We start from the raw sequence: 6,575 nt of genomic DNA, 5'->3' as shown, positions 1-6,575 counted from the left end.
CTTGAACTAATAGCTGCAGTTATTGAGTGAGTCACTTATCACTACACGTCTATGATAACTGCCAACGTCAGGCGTAATTAAAGGTTTGAGGGGTGGTCTGGGGCGAACTGCTGTAGATGTTTTGGCTGGTCCTGTCATCGTGAGAAGCCTCTAATGATCTGTCTGGGAGTGTGATTGATGAAGCACTTAGCATCGAATCAAAGCACAAGAAACGATTGCTGCTTGCTAAGCTGTTTGCAAACTAACAGCCACTGTATTTGTGCGATACAAGTCTATTACAGAAGTGTCCTGGATTTCAATTAATGACTTCTGTGTCAACATGAGTGGCGCAAACGAATCCACATTAACAGTCGGCTGATGGCTCAGCACTTGTGCTCTTAACAACATGGGTCAGTGAATTGTTGCATACAGGTGCCAATTTCTTCATTTTTAAAAAAACAAAACATTGCAGAATCTGCATGATCTGTGATACAGTCCTTTACTTCTGAAGGAGCATCTTTGTTAATTAAATTAGTTTTTCTACAAAGCTGTGCACACAGTCAAACACATTACCTCTTAGCAAACAACACTAAGCTTTTCCTGAAATGTTGCAGCATAATACAAAAAAAAAAAGTATCTCATTCAGTGATTCCAGCCAAGACATCAGCCAAAAGGAATACAATGTTTTTACTTCTGTTCTGGAGACTTAAATGCAATAAGCCAGTGGAAGGTGATGTATAGCTAACAATGCTGTGCACAAAAACAAGCCACAGAAGCCTTTTTACATGTCGCTTGACAGGAACGGCACAAATAATAACATTGCATAAATCTAATGAGAAAGTGATGTGTTTAGTGATTCCTAAAATGAATGTCGCATTATCACAAACACAAAAGGCTGTAATATAAGAACTGTGAAGATAAACATGTTTCTGTGCATATTTTAAAGGCTCTTTGTTTCTTCCCTTTGTAATTACTTATTCATTTGTTTGTTGATTTATTTTTCATTGCCTCAGGTGCAGAGGGCAGGTGCTTGATGTGCTCCCACGACAGTCTTTACTAAAGTAGGAAGGAAGGCTGCTGCTGCTGCTGTAGCATTCGGGTCAAAAGGAGGAGAGAAAGACATGTCTGCTTATTTGCAGCTGCATTATAAAAGCTCCCTGATTAATCCTTTGAGGCGAGGTGGGAAAAAAAAAACTGTGGTGAGATGAACCCTACAAATGCAAGGCTCATTGTAAAAACTGTCTGGGTCAGCATGTGTGAGTGAGTAAAATGAGGCGCAGCTCCTACATGATGATGCTGCTTGAAGTGCTTCAATAGCTGACCTCTTGCCGTTCTGCAGGAGACAGGATGTCAATAGAAATTCACTGATGCAGAGATTCAGAGCTCTTCTTGACAAGTACTATATCGTTTACAGCCAATTTACTCACGCTATAAGTCTCCATACAAGCAAATGCTAATACACACTTCGGGATCACGTGGGATCACTGATTTCCTGACCGTTCTCAGATTTTTTTTTCCTTTTTTTATCTGTAAAATACAACTTACAGCTCTCAAGGCTTTTCACAAACCACACAACTCAAAGTATATGCAAACCCTGATGAAAACCTAGATACTGCTTGGTGTAAGTGGAACAACTTGGTGGCGTTTTTGTTTTTTGTTACTCTGTCATCAACAGACTTCATTGCAGTGGCCTTTTCTTGATAAATTTGGTGGGTTAGCATTTTAAATGTAATTTGTCTTCAGCAGATTTTTACATATCAATAGCTGTTGGAAAACTCCCTCCTTCCCTCTGCTTTCTCAGGATGTTTTGGTAGGTGTTTGTTCAGCATCGCTCCCTGTTGCACCTGACAGTGTAACATCACCTGCTGCAGGTTGTGCTGTCCTTGAGTCTAACATCTCGGTGACTGTTGTCCCCTTGACGCCTTGCATAATAGTCATGGAATCTTTTAGCATTTAATTTCATAGACCGCGCTCAACCTAAACCAGCCTATCTTCATCTCTGTATTTTACTCAGAAAAAGAAAACCCACTGTGGTAAATATCTGTTTCTTTAAATCAAGTAACAGCTCCCAAAGTGCATTTCAGTAGGAAACATCTACACATCACTCAACATGAAAGTATTTTACATGTCATCAAAACTGGAGAACACAATCTGCAGCTAGAATCAGTTCAGGTTCAGAACCTGGATCAGTTTAGGGTTTAAGTCAGAGTATGTGTTTTGTGTTTCTATTTTAATAACAATAAGGATATTGTTAAAATAACCTTTTGATAGGGAACACAGCACAGTATCACAAGCCCAAAAGAAGACGTGTTTACACATAAACGGGTGTCAACAGACTCCACCACATTACATTTGTGGTACTTTCTAGCCAAGGCTTTACAAGACACACTCTCATTTTTATTGTCACTTTCATACTGAGCACTCCACATCCACACGCGTGTGAATGCTGAAACAGCATATAGACCGTGTCTGTTCCTGAGGCTCCAGTCACTTATTTCCTTCAGCCTCTTTTATCCCTCAATCCTCCCTAGCAGCTTTTGTCTATTCAAATCAAGGGCTGGTGAAAAAGTGCCAGAAGGCATTTCACTCTGGAATATGAAATCTGCTCTCCTTTGGGTGTATAGTGCAGCCTCGAGTCCCCGCTCTGATTCCTCCACAGCCAAACAACACCAGTTTGAGTACACAGACATGGCAAGAAGGCATTGCATTTCATTGCTGGCTTATAGCAGCCTGGGCCCATGGGAGCAACGTGTCAGACAACTGCTTTCTCCAGCTACTACAGAAAGGAGCAAAGGGGACCAACACAAAAGCAAAAGGGCCTCTCGTAGCTCCTTTGAAGCCTGTCAGTCTTTTTTGCACTGCTTCCTTCATCAGTAGGGATCTCAGGCTGCTTGGATGCTTTAGCACTAGGTATGTTCAGTTATCTTCTTTTTCTGTACTTGTGTCATGGTTTCTTGGCTGACACGCTTCGGGAATGGAAGGTGACATTTTGTTAATTTGTCAATGTCATCTCGCATGCCGTCCTGGATTCCATTGTGTCAAGCTCTCCGTGAGTTCACTCGAAGGCTGCAACGACTGATTCTTATTTTTAGAACATTAATTTTATGTTACACAAGTTAAGTACGCTCCAGAAGTGACTCGCGCACCTTCCTATTGTTAATTCATTTCGAAACACCCCCAGTGTGCGGCTACATTTGCAGGCAGGCGAGTACAGAGATGTGAAGATAAAGTGTGTTCAAAGGGAGAGCACAGACTTCAGAGGAAACGATAGCATCACTTAAGTCCCACTGAAGTCATGTGTTAGACGTACAACCTACCCCTTGGGCTGGTTTCTATCCTGCAGCATTGCAGCATCTCAAACAGGTTAATAAGTAAAGGGAGAAGATGGGAAGGGGGAAAAAAAATCTTGAAAATGAACATGGGTATTTGTTTAAGTTGTTAAATAACTTAAATGTAAATAGTTAAAGCACTGTCTCACTAGAGGGGTAAACTATCAAACTAACAAATAGCTCCTTAACCAGATATTCTCAATCTACACTTTGAACGTGGATTTAAATGTATACAAAATTAGTTTTCGTATGCATTTTCAAGTCAATAACATTAAAAATAATTCAAATAATTCTTCCTCTCTCAGTATTATTTGCGTTTTCTTAGCATGATCATTTATAATGCTCACATGTATAACTCACAAGACCTAAAACTGTATGAGAGACACCTCTCTGGTATATTTTATGACTTTAATGGCTTGAAATAATGAAATCCTCCCGTGAGGATGTGTGCATCTTGGTCAGAATACGTTATTGAGCTTGACCATCCCTGACAGAGACGGAGAGGTCGGCATTGTCATGCACATAAACATGTTTGTGTATTTATACTCATTTCAATCGCACAAACACGCGCACACTTTTAATGAGTTTCCATCTCAGCCAATAAAAGAAGTGTATATGTTTGTGAGTGGTGGTAGGGAATGAAGGAATGAGGGGCTGAAGCCGGTCAACTTGAACACAGCCTCATTAAAAAGTCAATTAAAGAGAAACGGGGTGGGAGTTGGAGGGGAGAATTGTTACTTTTTCACTTGCGAGGCAGTGAGCAGCCTGTGCAAATGAGTATGAAGATTATTTTTGCATAAATCCTATTAAAAAAAAGAAAAGAAGTCTGGGTACTGAAGCTGCGTGCGGGCATCTACGGGCACTTTTAGGGGCAGGGCCTGAAGAAAGTTCAACCACAAGTCGTCTTGCCGCGTGTGCAATATGTTTGAACAGCGCATCAATAATTCTCAATTATATGCCGATAAGTTGGACTGAACGTCAATTTCTTTCCCCCACAAAAAGTCAATATTTGAAACGTACAGAAAATCCAATTGTTAATTCATCTCAGCGCTGCTGCTGTTTCATTCTGCCAACTGTCCAGTGTGTCTTCTTTCATCCTCAGCCCTCTCAGACTCCACCTCTGACATGTTGATAGAGCAGAAAAAGAATCAGCTAACAGTTGTAATTGCCGGCTTGTGTGTGTGTGTGTGTGTGTGGTGTGTGTGTGTGCGTGTGTGTGTGTGTGTGTGTGTGTAAAGGCGGCCTTTTCTTCTTTAAGGGCATAGAGGGCAACAGCGAGACACTGTTGTTTCTCACTCTGCTCACAGAGAGAGAATCTAACTTATTCTGCTTTGATGTTTAATTAGAAGGGACAGACTGACACTTCTGATCATGTGCTGACCCAGTTTTAATTTAAAAGACGACAAACCGTTGCTCGTCACGATGCAGCCAAGTGAATTTCTTCATTTGGTCTTTTAAGCACAAGACAGGAGGTAATCTAAGGAAACAGTTTCTCCCACAATCCCACAGAGGCCGTGCACTTTCACACCTGGTGCCCAGCACAACCTCAGCCTGACCTCTCCGCCATCCAGCAGCTGGAGATAAGGGCTGGCTATTTCACTTCAATCTGAATTTACCCTGCTGGGTTTGAACTTTCTATTCACCAAAGCAAGACCTTACACCATGCTCTTATCTAACATTAAATGAGACATTGAAAAGCTTTCCTGTCCTGGTGTGTTGTAGTTTTCATAGTGTATATAAATGAGCCCCCTTTTTTTTTGCAGTGTGATTATGTAGCATGGTTGAAAGTCACTGAGTGATGTTGATGGTTCAGACCATGTAATGCCCTCATAAACACAATTGTTATGTATTTTTCCTGTAATGATTCCGGTGGCTGTGCTGTGTTAGGGCATGTATCCATCTGCTGTTGTGTTTTTCTCTGGCAGGATTCTGGGGAGTGCTTCAAACAAAAACCAAAAAAAAAAAAAAAACACTGTGTGAGGGTTTAGTGTCTGTCACAATATCTAAAAAACACATCATCACTATTGTTGTATGACAGACTTGCATTTCCCCTTGGTTTTTCATTGCTATTTGTTTGACAATATTTTTCACTATGAGCAACCTGAGGATATTTGCCCTGACGCATTATGAGTATTTGACACCTGTCTCACTGTTTCTGTAACTTTGTTGCATAAAAAGAGCTGTTAAAAAACACATGACATGGCAACCCTGCTTCATTAGACAATCTTATAATGTCTTCCCTTTAATAAAGCTGTGTCTGTTTCATGTGACTTTACAATGTGCCAAAATGTGTATATTATAACTTATTCTATCATAATCATCAAATAGATTAGATTTTTTTTTTTTAAAGAATTTGGCATTCGTCCTACTTGAATGTTCGCCCCAAAAGCAAAAATCATTTTCTTCCCTTTTTTAATTAAAAAGAGGTTGTGAAGGCTTGGCTTCAAATTTTCAGTATTAAAAAAGGGGTTTTTTTTGGCATGAGGAGGCTGTATTTGATCTATTAATGAATAAGATATAATTAATGCCCTATAATTACAAAGTAGGATTTTGGCACACAGTTTAAATTAAGTGAAAAGATTAAGAATTAACCATAACCTTGGTGGGAAATGAGTTGAAAAGAAAGTTAATGAGGAGTGGTGGGAGAGACAGCAAGAAATAGATTTGTATCAGTGATAAGAATGCAAATTTTTAATTGTAATAGTGATAATAACAAGAAAAGAGAGTGGAGGCTCAGCTATTCAGTCACCACTGAACCAATCTGAATCTGTCTCCTTGTGAAGGGATTGGGAAGAAGTCCTTTATGGACCTGCAGTTCAGTGGGTTGGTTATATAAATCTTCGGGTTCATCCACAATGTCACAGTGAGAAACAGGGCTACGGTTGTGCAACAATTGGAAAATGTCCCGTGGAAAATACGACCGTATATATCTGTGCATGCAGCTTATTACAATTAACTTTAAGAGTGTCTGAGTGGGCAAAAACATTTGACTCTCTCCGAGGCGTGAATGAAGAAGTATGATATGCAGATCTCCGTAATTAATGAATGGCGGGATGAGCATGGGCTTGGAAAAATGTCCTGAGCTAAATTCCAAGTCAACCTGATGATGTTTGGATGGTTGAAATCTTTCATGCAGACTGCATCATTCAGGAACTCTACAATCTCTCTTTGAGAGAAGCAGCTCATAACAAACCCTACTTATACATTATACCATACATACAGTTTTTTATTCATACTTGTATTTTGTTTACTACGTTGTGATTCAAG

Source organism: Solea solea, chromosome 15 (assembly GCF_958295425.1).
Source record: "Solea solea chromosome 15, fSolSol10.1, whole genome shotgun sequence".
Lineage (NCBI taxonomy): Eukaryota > Metazoa > Chordata > Actinopteri > Pleuronectiformes > Soleidae > Solea > Solea solea.
The sequence above is the reverse complement of the archived record's forward strand: the minus strand, read 5'-3'. Positions refer to the sequence as shown.